This window comes from Bacillus rossius, chromosome 1, assembly GCF_032445375.1.
Source record: "Bacillus rossius redtenbacheri isolate Brsri chromosome 1, Brsri_v3, whole genome shotgun sequence".
Lineage (NCBI taxonomy): Eukaryota > Metazoa > Arthropoda > Insecta > Phasmatodea > Bacillidae > Bacillus > Bacillus rossius.
In genome coordinates, this window is record NC_086330.1 from 292,442,108 (window position 1) to 292,456,759 (window position 14,652).

The following is a 14,652-nucleotide window of genomic DNA, read 5'->3' on the forward strand; positions in this document are numbered from 1 at the left end:
AATTTATTTGCATAAAAATAAACAGTTTCCGGGAGTGAGTTATCTTTTACATTAACATTAACCATGCCAGTTTTTCTGTATTTTCTGTAACATTAAAATCCACATATAACCCCCTTTTGCTGCGAACTCCCTTCACATGACTTCCTTTAGAGCAGGAATAAATCATTCGTCCACCCATCCTTTTATCTCGGTGAGCATAAATTAATTATATTTTTTTTTCTCGAACATGGCTACAAGGTTAAATGGCTACAAGGGTACATCAAAAACACATTGGAAAAAAATCTTTGAATAAAAATACCAAATCAGCAAATTTAAAGCTTACTGTAGAGCAGAAACATCCCTGAAATAAGTATTTTTATGCTTACTACAAGACCATGTGGTTTTTGAACCATTACATATTCAACCCTGGCTACAGACTTGACAACAAACAATCAACAAAAGGAAGCACATATGGAAGCACAATCAACAAAAAGTAAGCACATTCGGAAGCACATTCATAGAAAAAGAAGCACAATCAACAAAAAGGAAGCACATATGGAAGCACAATCAACAAAAGTAAGCACAATCGGAAGGACATTCATAGAAAAGGGCGCACAATCGGCAGCACAATCATAGAAAAGGACTCGCAATCGGAAGCACATTTGATGAAGAGGAAGCACAATTGGAAGCACAATAAACGAAGAGGTAGTATGGAGGCGACTAGAACTTGGTGTAAAATTTTTTTAATCCCCATGAAAATGCTACTTTCTTCGTTAACTTTTAGTTCCAAATAATTAACAAGACCTGGGATAGTACCATTAGAATAATCATTTTCACATTTCTCGTGATCATTATACATGGTGGCGACAGGGCGGGAAAACCGGGAATAGTCAGGGAATTTTACTAGCCTGGAAAGGTCAGGGAATAGTCAGGGAAAAAAATTATATTCACCAAAAATCGTATTTACAAAATGGCTAATTTCCTTTTGCCTAAGCCATAAAAGCAACAAAAAGGCAGAAGTAATTTGTCAACTTGACTTTGACAAGGGGCAAGGGTTTCAAAGGATCATTTGGCCTGTGGTAGTCATGATGGAGGGGGAAGGGGTGTTTGTGGTCGCCCGAGCAAGCACACTTGCCGCGTGCAGCCCAAGTCAGTGTCTGTTTGAGAAGTGAGAACACACGTACAAAGGAGTAGAATTATCAGTCCAGCACGGTATAGCGAATGGCACATTTTTAAATGTTTCCCTGCCAACGAAGCAAAAGCGAAGAATAATTTGCGTGGTAAGTATTTGGGTTTCTTTTGTGTGGTTATTTTGCTGTTTTTAAGAGCCTTCCTTGACGGACGCAAGTGTGAGCTGGCAAGGATAAAAATCTGTTGTGTTTACAGTTTAAGTGTTTCATGTTTCAATATATATCAGTTAAGAACTTAATAAACATTTATAATTTTTCTTGGCTCTCAGTTTCCAGGACAGTGGTATTTATATGATGCGATTGGATGGAAGTCACGTATAAATGTAATTCTAGTGACTCGTGTATCGGTGTGTAGAGTTCTGCGAATATTCGAAATTTCCTATTCAAATTCCTAGCACGCCGCCTCGTAATTTACTGTGCGTTAAGTGCATTTTCAGCGACATCCCACGGTAAAAGTAGCTGTTTCTTTATATTATATTAACTAGGGTAAAGTAAGGTAATTTCGTGACATTTTTTATGACGTTTGTAACGAAAATACCAGCGGTTTTTTGGAGCTGCATTTTGATCTGGTAGTTTCAGCATTCTCCGATAGATAGTGTGGTATGTATCGTTCGTGTCTTGGAATGCGTCAACATCACAAAACAAAAGTTTTCGTAAAAGTGAGCAAAGTTTCGTTAAATTTGAGTACTCTTTTGCAGGTTTAACTTCGAATATTCATAAAAGGATCCATGTACATAGTTTGTTAGCATTTAATACACAGTTTTGTGGATAATCTAAACCTCCTACAGTGTGAATAATTTTATGATTTTGCATGTCTGCATACAGTTATTGCTTTTGTTGTTCATGGCGTTTCTTAGCATTTTTGTCCTTGCTAAAGACACATTTTCAAAGCCTTTAATATGAATTGATCTTGTAAGTTTTCTAAGCTTGTTAGAACAAAATTATTATGAGAGTTTGTGTTGTAAATTAAGTTTACAATAACTTAGTTTCACTTATAAAGCTAATTATAGTGTGTCACGAAATTACCTTTATCACGAAATTACCTATAGACTATCACAAAAATACATTTGCTCTTTTTTTATTTTTCAGTTGAATGATGAATAAAGCAAGAACTAAATACATAAAATATGACTCCAGACAGTAAATTGCAGCTGCTGAATTAGTTAAACAACAAAATTGTTCACTTTATAAAGCCTCCAAGGAAATGGGTGTGCAATGGAGTACACTAAGAGACTATCTAAAAAATAGCCCATGTGAAAACAGAAATGAACCTCTGCCAAAACTAGGAAGACCATTCGCTCTCACTTCAAACCTATAAATTAGTCTGCATAATTACATCATAGAGATGTAAGAGTTAGGATTTGGTTTAACTCTTTCTACAGTAAGGAAAGTAGCACATGAACTCGCAAAAATTGCCGGCCGTGAAAATTTATTAAATTCCGACAGTGAAAGTGCTAGCAAATGGTGGTGGACAAATTTCAAGAGTTGGTACAACCTCTCATTAAGAGCTCCAGAAAACCTTGCAGCATACAGGGCTTCTATGGCAAATGAAGAAATCATTGGAGATTTTTATATTAAATTAGAGGAATTACTGCACAGATTGGATATCAAAGAAGCACCTGATAGGCTATGGAACTGTGACGAAACAGGTCTTTCGTATGTCGTGAAAGCAAACAAAGTTGTAACAACAGTGGTATATATTGGGGGCGCCTGCGGCAGGCTTTAGGCTGTGGTGACTGTGGTGACACCCGCCATCTTGGATTGTGACGTCACGGCGGCCATCTTGGATAAGTGTAACGGGACACAGCGTAACGGGACATAACATAACGGGACAAGTAGATCATGGCGGCCATTTTGGATCCGCCATCTTGGATGACGTCATTTTTTTCCTCGAACTTTCCGACATTTTGTTTTCCGCCATTTTGAATTATGACGTCACCGTTGCAATTTCCGTTACGTCCGCCATCTTTAACTTTTTTTTTATTATCCGATTTTAATGAAAAAAAATTTAAAATTTATAAAAAAATTAAATTAATAAAATTTTAATAATTTTTTTTAAAAAACGTACATTTACGACACGGAGCTCGGAGTCCTCGGTTCGAACCCGACGAGGTCAAAAAATTAAAAATGGCGACCGATCCTTCCCCCTGTGGTGGCTGCTGACAGACTGGCCCCCACCACTTTTTTCAAAGCATATATATCGACAGTGAGCATGACGTCATGTCCGCCATCTTGTCTTCGATGTTGGAAACCATCATCATTGTATCGGCGGCGAGAGTGCGCTGACGCCATGTTAGTTTGATTCTTACCCGCTAGAGTGCAGTAATCATTTATTACTGTGACACCCGCCATCTTGAAATTTGGCCGCCATCTTGAAAATCCGTAATTTTAATGCTAGAGATTCGGGAAAAAGTTCAAAATCCATTAAATGAATTTGTAATCTATATACTGATTGATTAGATCGACTAAGGTCCTTGGTTCGATCCCTGGCCGATACAAAACAACTTTAATTTAAAAAATACCACAAAAGTGTTAGGTTTGAGAAAATAAAAACACCACAAGTTCTTTTAAAAAAATTTTATTACATACATTCTAATCTACTACAAGTACAAAAAATAATACACAGACATAGAACTAAAGTCTTGTGGATTTCTCGATTCAAACAGTCTTCTTATTGTATGGACTAAGTCCTTTACATGTTCGTAAATGTCTATTCAGTCTATCAGGTCGACATAATGGTACACCACAATTTTCACACAAAACCGAATTATCGACTTCATTAAAAGGACAGTGATATATTTCATGTCGTTTTGCAATTTGAATAGTTGCTAATGATTTGTTACAAAATATACAGCTTGATTCTGATGAATGTACAGACAGTCTATCACAATTCCTGAGGTGACGTTTTAATCTTCCATAACGTTTAAACTTGCTTAAACACCTGTTGCACTGATATTTAATGCGTTCAGAGTTATTATTACAATTGTGTATTACATAATCACGTAATTTCAAGTTTTTGATCTTCTCACAGTACGTACAGTTGGGCGATGGAACACCGTTGGATGCTCCTTCCTTTATCAATGACACTGGAACTGTTGACAACCATTGTAACACTGCTGACATGTTAACTTCTGAAGCCGTTGAGGTCTGCTCTGCAGAAGATGTTGCACGCGTCGCAATCTCCTGCTGTGCTGAGAGAGCAGGTGTAGCTGTAGACGACGTAGTCATCGTGGTCTGCACTGATGATGGTAGACCTTGGATCCAGGTCGGTGTTGATACTGGTAAAGACGCCATCGAGGTCTCAAGAACAGCTAGATACTGGTCTATTATTCAAGTCTGACTACCCGATGCGTTCATCACCGCAGCCAGAGACGGACTAAAGTTCATATCACCAGGGTCTCACTTATATATTCTCATCAGCTGGTACAACACATGAGTAAAAACAATAACCATGTTCATTATACTTGCACTTAACTGTCTCGGAGCATTTTATATAATGACGATGTAAGCTGTCGAGGCGTGAAATTAGTTTATTACACTTATTGCACTGAAATTGTATTCGTTTTAGTAAATTCTTCGGACAACTGCTTCTTTCATGTCTGCGAGAGCTTGAAGTGCTAGTAAATGATGTGACACAGTATTTGCACTGATGCGAAGTACGCTCTTCATTAATTGAAGTCTCCTCTGCAGTCGGTATCGGGATCTCCGCGATTGTCGACACCGCAGCCACTGAGCTCTCCGCTGTCGTGGTCTCCTCTGCATCTGTTATCGGAATCTCCGACTCCATCATCATTGCTGTCATCGAGGTCCCCGCTGCTGACGGTAAACAGTCTATCCCGGTCGACATTGGAGCAGTAACTAAATCTCACGAAATTTACTGAAGAGAGCAGGTCCGTACTGCACCGCGGCCAGAGGTATACTGAGGGTCCACTCGTCTGAACTTCGCTTATATACCCGCGGTCCACTGGAATACTACATTAGTCAAAATATTGTCTGTAATTAAAATTAATTTTTATTAGGTACCTAAAAATTGTAGAAATAAAAAACAAACACAAGTTCAGGTTTTACACATTTATTTATAAAAAAATTACACAAATGCATGTTAGGTTAAGGAATTAAGCATTTTCGCAAGCAAAGTCTTTAATGCTGCACGAACTGCCTCTTCGACTCCGGTTCCAACTGGTTGGCAGGTCACGGGATCAGGAACACAGGTTTCCAGCTGATCATCTTCTGCGATGTCGTCATCTCGAGCGAGACTTGGTCGATGACGTCTGTGACCACGTCTGCGCCTTGGCTCTACTGCAGTGCTAGTTGGGACAGATTCACTGCCTGAACTTCAACGACGTGACGCACGCCGTTTGGAAGTCTGCGTAGAAGCATCACAAGTCGCAACAGGTTGCAACATGCTGATGTTTGGTGTTACACGTGCAGACGAGGCAACTACCTCAGCGATGCTAGCAGGAAGGATTGTGTGTGGTCTCATGTGATAGACGGCACAGTTTCCAGGTTCGCAACAATCTAATAGCTGCTGAGTCGGTTCGTAGGACACAGGAAAGTGAGCAAACCGCCAATGCTGAGCATCTCCATCACAGGTTTCTGTATATGTACGTAGATACCCGGAATCCCAGTAGCTGTACTCGACACTGCTGAAGCTAGGTCTTGCGCTCACGTACACGTTAGCAGGATGAAACGTAAACATCTTCTTGCAGGTTGAATGTCAACTGAAGGCATCTACGTAGGTACGTCATTTATATATGCGGGCTCCTACTAACACTGTGTGTGCCATTTCTGCATTAACTGCGAGTTTGTACAGGTACAGACACGTTCAAACTTGTCACTTGGCTGCACGTCGTTTAATGCACTAAGTTTCCGCAGGGAAGGACAGCCATAGTCGGTCTGTAGGTCTTCAATTTACATTGTTCCGTCGTCACATAGATCTCGTAGCCATTTCCTCTGTTCAGGTCCGGCAACGTATATTGTTTCGTTTTGAACTAGTAAATCTTGAGGTGTTTTTCACTTGGTGGTATGGGATTTTTCCTTCGTCCCACTCTAGTCCGTGATATAATTTGCATAGCCATTCGTTCGAGCGTTTACTTTTTTCGTCTAGTAGTTTCCAAGGATACGGAGGTCGGAAACTGCGGGTTCGAGTCTTGTCTCTGGAGGTGACAGCAATTTCTTTGAGAACAAAGCCGTTTTGACTCTGAAAACCTTGCAGGTTGCAGTACATCTTGTCGCTAGCAATACTCGATCGTAACTGAATTATTATCGCAAACGAAACAGTATTTAAGTCAGAATTTTCACAAGTTTGTCTCGACAATTGTACGATGCAAGCCGATCGTGAAGTATCAGACAAAAAGCATAGGTGTTTGGTGGAATATTTCCGCTAGTCGTTATCTCGATCCTACAGTCGATGATGTTTGAATTTAATCGATCATCCTGTTTGGAAACGTCAAACACCATTATCGGAGCCTTGTTCTTGAAACTGTCGGGACTCAGTATCGGTGACTGTCTCCGGCCATAGTAAGCTTGCTGAAACTTGACATACATTTGATATGCGAGAAGAAATCTTCCACTTTCAAAGTTCATGTTCATATCAACGTACGGATAACTTTCGCTGTTTAAAAATATTTTTACATTACGTAATTGACAGTTATCGAATAAGGAGCGACTTACTCCTGCATTGAGCTGTCTTCCGGTCTGAAGCCCGACGATGATGTATCTTGGTTTTTCCGTAGCGAAGCTGGACTTTACTATCCAATTGATACGCTGACTATGAGGCAAGCCAGGATAAGTTTCCAGGCTCCAGGATCGGAATGGCACATCGAAGTTCTTGCCATTTTCTATGTTCTTCAACATCTTGACTCGTTCAACGGTGCTCACTTGGATGTGGGGCAGCATCCACTCGATAGACTGTAGTGTTAGCGAGACATCTTGAGGGTTTTCTGCAGCGACGACAATTGCATTAATGTGCGTGTTGGCTAGAAGCAGTACGAGCTATTGTTTCGAATTAATGATTATATGCCTGTAGTCCTCAGCGAATCCAAGAAGCATGGACAGAGGAACACAAACTTCGAACTTTCCTTCGGCATAAACCGGAAGCTTATATTCATCCTCGAGAGCCCAACCGGCCATCTTTGCAGCAGTCAGTTCATTTGGCGTGAGCAAAAGGTAATTTTTCATAGCAGATGTTATGCCTACATCTCTCGTCTGGTCTACTTCGACGCCATTGAGTACATAAGTAATGCGCTCGATGAGGTGAAGAATACCATTGCAGGATATTGTCGTCGTTGTCGGATGCGTACCATCCGCTTTTGTAAGTATGCCTCTTATACGTAGAAATGACTGTGAAGGTAAAGTACAAATATCTTGGTGGTGTACAGAAATGCGTACTTCCGATGGAAGTGCGTACGGTCCGAGCAGGAAAGGCTGGTACTCGTGCAATTCCATTTTCGTAATGCTGTCATCAAAAATGACCGGATCTTCCACGTTGAGGATTTCGTCTTCCATATTTATTCGGCACTTGTCCAATACTAAGAAGATACTTTATGTTGTCAGGTGTTAATGCACCGATGTCTGGTAGAGAACTGTTCTTATTCACGTCAATACGACTTCTTTTATAACTGTTAGGTGTTACGAACTTTATGCCCATCGCTTCAAGTGCAGCCGTAATGTAATTACTTCGTCTTGAAAATTTACCAATCGTCCTCGCTGGTCAACGATTCTGACGACGACTTCATGTGCGCACTTCACGACGACTGTAACGTAACTGATACTTTGCGGTACTTCGACCAGTTTATATCCTGGCGGGACCATCGGCGAAAATTCGTGCAGCATGTTGCTTAGTCTTCCGTTGAGATACGTTCCACTTGCCAAATTACAGTTTATTCTTATGACATTCACAGGCAAAATGTTTACTGCGCGCGTAGATTCGTACGTTCTTCCTGCATCATACACCTTTTATTTGAATCCTAACATCGAACCTATGGTCCCAGGTTTCGTAAAGTCGACAATTTCACTGCATGTTAGAATGCTTTTTTGAGTGTTTGGATTTCCACGCAGTTGAAAGTCTACATCCTGTGGTAACATATCCCTGATGTAATTTGCAATGTCGTCAATTTCGTAAGATCCAACAGGTAACTGTATTTCATGAGCGGTCCCATTGCTTTTCAGGAAGCAGATCTTGCAGTTTTCTTCGTCGATATTCGGTTTGGCATTATACGTTTGAAAATCTACGATTCCGATACACCATTCTCCGTCTAAATCCAGAGGCGGGAAATGAACCGCCCGCAGCTCAGATGCGTGACCTGTCAAGGTAAGTGTTATCGACATGACTAATAAATTATCATCACTGCACAACCTTTAAGTAGCAATTTTTATTTGTCAGCTAAATTTTTTTTTTAGTTAAAAAGCGAAGTCACAAGTGTCTGCAGTTTGTTTGATTAGGCCTCTGTTCCGTTTCGTAATTGTAGAACAGTGTAGTGGTCCGGCCCAGGTACCGCCTAAGTTCAGGCGGAGGTCTCAAATTACCGAAACTGTCGTAGTAAGTAGCTTTTTTTCTAGACTTTATATACGCTACCCAGTGCGTGCCGCGACCTGCCGTCGTGTCTAAATTAATTATGGCGCGTTCGTTGGTTTTTGGTTTGCAGGGTAAAGTGTCTCGCATAAACACGCCGCAGAAATTTGGTATTTTCAATTTGCGAGCGTACTTTATTAAATCTACGTTGGTGAGCGGTCGTTTCGGCAGAGAACTTAGGATTTTCGTTTCTTTTTCATGCCTCGGCCTGATTTGTGAGGACGTAAGTACAGTCCTGCGCAGTTTTTTTTTTTACCCATGGCAATGGCTTCCATGCTTGCATTATGTCGCTGTGCTTCTTTTAACTGCTTTCGCTCATTCTTCGAAGTGTTGACTGCCCGCACTATACCGCTCGTTGCACCGATGAGACCGCCGAGAGCACCCAATGCAGGCAAAAGCAAAGGAATAAATCCTCCTATAATCTTCTTGTCGAGAGTCTGTAATTTTTGTTTGGCTTTTTGTATGCCTGCTCCAGTCTTGCGTTTGGTCTTGCGTGAGTTAGTCTTTGACTTGATGGAGCTGGATCGACGAGCACCCAGACCTAATTTGGTCTTTGCCTTCATGATTTTAGATACTCCCCACGCTGCGATTTTCTCTCTTAGTCCCGCGTGCGACGATTTACTTATTTCTTCAGCTTCCTGTGCCAATGTCTCGTCGGCCCGGTGCCTGGATTCCAGATCCTTGCTGAGCGAGTAGGCAATATCGTGCTGCTTGCACTTTTCGTCCAGAGAATTAATGCCCACGTCACCGCGAGCTAACCTTTTCGCTAGTTTAGTGCCGGGGCCGCAGAATCTGTAGCCGGGAATGTGTAGCTCGAATGGCAGATTGTTTATCAGCGAGTTCACGAGTCCTGCACCGCTGTGTTTTTTGTTCTTACCTCTTCGAGTCATTACACGCAACTGACCAGAAAGTATAAATGTGTATGATTTTATACAATTTATTTAGTACAATGCAGGTCGTCAAGCAAGAAGTGTGTTTGCCCGTGCGCATTACGCAAGACGATGAAACTAGCGGTCGCGAATCGCGAAATGGTGTATTATTGCCTTCTGCTGTACGATGCATAATGGCGGGACCGTCAAACTGTGGCAAGACGTGCGTTCTACTGAGTTTACTGGAGGAGCCAAACGGTCTTCGGTTCGAGAACGTTTACTTGTATTCCAAGTCGTTGCAACAGCCAAAGTACCAGCGCTTGTTCACTGTTCTATGCTCGGTGGAAGGACTGGAGTATTTTCCGTTTAGCGATAATACCGATGTGGTGTCTACCGACGAAGCAAAGCCTAATTCCGTGTTTGTGTTCGACGATGTAATGTGCGAGATGCAGGGCATTATACAAGAGTACTTTTCCATGGGCAGGCACGCCAAGGTAGACTGCGTATACCTGTGTCAGACGTACAGTCGTACTCCAAAACATCTCCTACGAGATAATGCGAATGTTATAGTGCTTTTTCGCATGGACGAACTTAATTTACGTCACGCCTACGACGACCACGTAAACACTGACATGTCGTTTCAGGAATTTGAAGATATGTGCTCCTTGTGTTGGAAAGACGAACACGGATTCATAGTCATCGTAAAGGACTGGCCTCTATATAAGGGCAGGTACAGACGAGGTTTCGATCAGTTTATCGTCAAACATGAGTCATAGCATTTCGAAATTCGGTCGTAGCAGCAGACATACTGTATGCCCCGACTCTGATATCCGCAAATACATTATACTACTGGCTCAAAAAGTAGAAAGTGTGAAAAACGAAATAATAGAGTATCTCGTTGCCATCGACCAGCGTGTGGAAGCCTCGGATTCTCGCATTCGTGACATGATCGAAGTATCAAATGCACAAAGACGTGACGAATTGAGGACTTTACAAAGTAGTATGAAAGCATCACTATCGCACTTGACAACTAACTCAGATTTTTCCACACACAAGAAAGAATTTTTTGCGAATGAATAATAAAGTATAAAAGAAGGACTTGCAGTATGTTTTCAGCCAGTACAATGTCGGACCTGGCCAGTGACCTTCATCAAGCTATACAGTCTGTTCGTGAAAAATATTTACTTGCTAGACGAACCATACTTGCACGTGAGATGGAAAATGAGGAGATATTTAAACCAATCACTAGTCGCCTCGAGGAACTTAAAAACAAGGAAGAACCAGCTATCATTGTGAAGACAGAAGTTGAAGATGAAATGCCAACTGTAAAGAAGAGAAAGTATGAACCAGATCGAGAAGAAGAAGACTTAACAAGTACAGAGACCATGCACAAGAATCAATACCGAAAAAGGGACATCAAGTGAATGCAATGGTCCGACCATACCTGATATCGTTTACGAGTCGGAATAATGACACGACCTACGGAGTGTACAGAAAACATAATAAGTGAGTAGTATATAATAGGGGCTACTGCGGCAGGATTCAGGTTGCGGTGCTGTGTGTCCTTTCCGCCATCTTGGATTTTGACGTCACGGCGGCCATCTTGGAAGAGCATAACGGGACACAGCGTAACGGGACACAGGTAATGTGACATAACGTAACGGGACACGTAGATCACGGCGGCCATCTTGGATCCGCCATTTTGGATGACATCATTTTGTTTTCTAGAAAATTCCGACATTGTGTTGTCCGCCATTTTGAATGATGACGTCTCCGTTGCAATTATCTTTATGGTCGCCATCTTGAAATTTAGACGCCATCTTGAAAATCCGCAATTTTTATGTTAGAAAATCGGGAAAATTTTTAAAAATCATTAAAAAATTTAAATAATAAAATTCAATAAAAATCTTAAAAACCACTGTTGCAGTTATCGTTACGGTCGCCATCTTGGATTATATAAATGTTGCATATTTCGTTACACCCGCCATCTTGGTTGAGTACTATACCATCGTTACACTTTATGTTATGACCACCATATTGGATCCTATTAATGTTGCAATTATCGTTATGGTCGCCATCTTAAAATTTAGACGCCATCTTGAAAATCTGTTATTTTAATGCTAGAGATTCGGGAAAATATTTAAAAATCATTAAAAAAATTAACTAATCGAATTAAATAATAAAAAATCCTTAAAACCACCGTTGCACTTTTTCGTGACAGCCGCCATCTTGAAATCACTCACTGGAGGTCACCATCTTGTTTTAGTCCGCTAGAGTGTGCTGATTCCATGTTGGTATAATTATCTGGTCACCATACCTTTGTCCTCAACTGTTGACATTGAACTTTGACCTTGAAATTTGTCCTTGACCTTGAACTTTGACCTTGACCTTGAAATTTGTTTTTGACCTTGAAATTTGACCTTGACATTGAAATTTACTTTGTCCTTGAAATTTGACTTTTTCCTTGTCGAACATCATAGATCCGACATTTTATGTTCAGTACATGCTACCAGGAGCTGCCACCTGCCGGAGTACACCATCTTGTGTTTGTACTTGTATTATGGAGTACATTTCCATCTAGATAATTTTATTCTAACCCGCTACAGTGCAGTAATCATTTATTACCGAGGTGCCCCCGCCATCTTGAAATTCGACCGCCATCTTGAAATCATGTAATAATGTAGCTATAAAAGCGGGAAAAAATCCAAAATTCATTAAATAAATCACTCATTAACTTACATATTGATTCGATTCGCTCCAGTCCTTGGTTCGATCCCTGAATGATGCAAAACATTTAATTTTATGTAAAAAATAATAATTTCAATAAACCATGTTCAAAATTCTTAAAGAGACTTTAAATCCTCTACTACCATCATCATATCAGACATCAAGATCATTATATTGTAAATTCGTAATTGTAATGCTAGAGATTCCGGAAAAAGTTCAAAATTCATTAAATAAATTTGTAATCTATATACTGATTGATAAGATCGACTAAGGTCCTTGGTTCGATCCCTGGCCGATACAAATCAACTTTAATTTTAAAAAAGTACCAGAAAAGTGTAAGGTTCGAGAAATAAAACACCTCAAAGTCTTTTACAAACATAATATTTATTACTCAATTTCTATCCTACTACAGAATCACTTGCGAAAGCCAGCAATCTTATAAACATTTAGCCCTGCATAGACGTGCAACGACTACTTCTTAGCTCCAAATGCTCCAAACGGCCTTCAAATGCTCCAACAGCTCCAAAAAAGGCTTCAAATGCTTGACCGCTCCAAACGCTCCAAATGTCTCCAAAAGGCTCCAAATGCCTCCAAAAGGCTCCAAATGCTTCAATAGTCTCCAAATGCTCCAACAGCTCCAAAAAAAAAAAGGCTCCAAATGCTTAACACAGCTCCAAATGGCTCCAAATGGATCCAACAGCTACAAAAGGCTCCAAATGCTTGACAGCTCCAAATGCTCCAAATGGCTCCAAATGCTCCAAATGGATCCAACAGCTCCAAAAGGCTCCAAATGCTTGACAGCTCCAAATGCTCCAAATGGCTCAAACAGCTCCAAAAGGCTCCAAATGCTTCAAAAGGCTCCAATTGTTCCAAGAGCTCCATCTTCAATTGGTTCCAACTGATTCCAATTACTTTTCTTATCGAACTTGGCATGATTACTAACATGTCTTTATTAGTATACATTTTGACTGTCAGTGGTAACGTATTTTGCACCTTTAAGTTATAAGTTTTATTTAGAAATCAGATTTCGATAAATGGTAGATACCATTTGGAAAGAAAATATATTAATTTATCTTCAAGTTTATACACATACATTTAATTTAAGCCATAATTGTATGTAGCCAGCTTCCCTCAGTTCTTTGAGTATGAAGGATATTTCTTTAATGTTCGAATAGTTTCCTGCACAAAGCGATCCATGTAGTAGTCGTAGCCTGTCAACCAATATGTTAGGATCTTCCCATGAGGTATAATCAAACTCTTCTGCTGCGTTCATCATCCTTGCATGTTTATAATAAATATTATCTCTGGTGTCTATCGTTTTAACACCAACCTCAAGGTCACTTTCGTCATCGTGCCAGTGATTATCACAAGCTTGATCAGGATAATTTATTTTATTACGACGTTTCCATCGTTTTGGTCTCAAACCACCATCACAGTCTTCACTCTTGCATGCTTTTGGTGCTTCAGCACAATACTCAATCATGTCAGCCTTAGATGTGTCAGCACAGTCTTCGTTCACGCCAGCTTCTGATGTGTCACCACAGTCTTCAATCATGTCAGCACCACAAACTTGATCAGGATAATTTATTTTATTACGTCGTTTCCACCGTTTTGGTCTCAGACCGCCATCACAGTCTTCGATCTTTCCTGCTTTAGGTGCTTCAGTACAGTACTCAATCATGTCAGCTCAGATGTGTCACCACAATCTTCAATCATGCACGCTTCAGATGATTCATTAAAGTCTTCGACCTTGTAAGCTTCAGATGGTTCTCCATCTTTCTCATTTTCATGGAGACGACTAGATATTGGAGTAAATATATTTTCATTTCTAATGTGGTTACAACTACCTTCGTTTGTTTTAAATTTTAAATTATTATCTTCATCTAGATCAGTAATTTTAGCATTAGTTTTTTCGCCTTCGTTCCTCTTCCGTGATGTTGTAGCCCAGTCTTCGTTATCTTTATTCATCTTAATTGTACAGGTCTTGTAATGTCTATCCAAGTAATATCTTCTACCAAAGGATTTCTGACACTGACTGCAATGAAACGGTTTTTGACAAGGACCCAAATTACACTCGCTTCTCTCATGTCGTTTAGCATTCTTTCTCAAGGTAAACACCTTGCTACAGTATCTACAGTGATGACGTTTCGATACAGCGTCAGATCCTAAATCGGAATTCATATTAGTTACCGAGACTAATGCCAGATGCAAACTAAGAGTTTTAAATTAGATATATTACTTAAATAGAATTTTTTAATTATTTCATCAGCGAGAATTAATTTATCTCATTCAAAGGTACTTGTTGCAAGTAGTT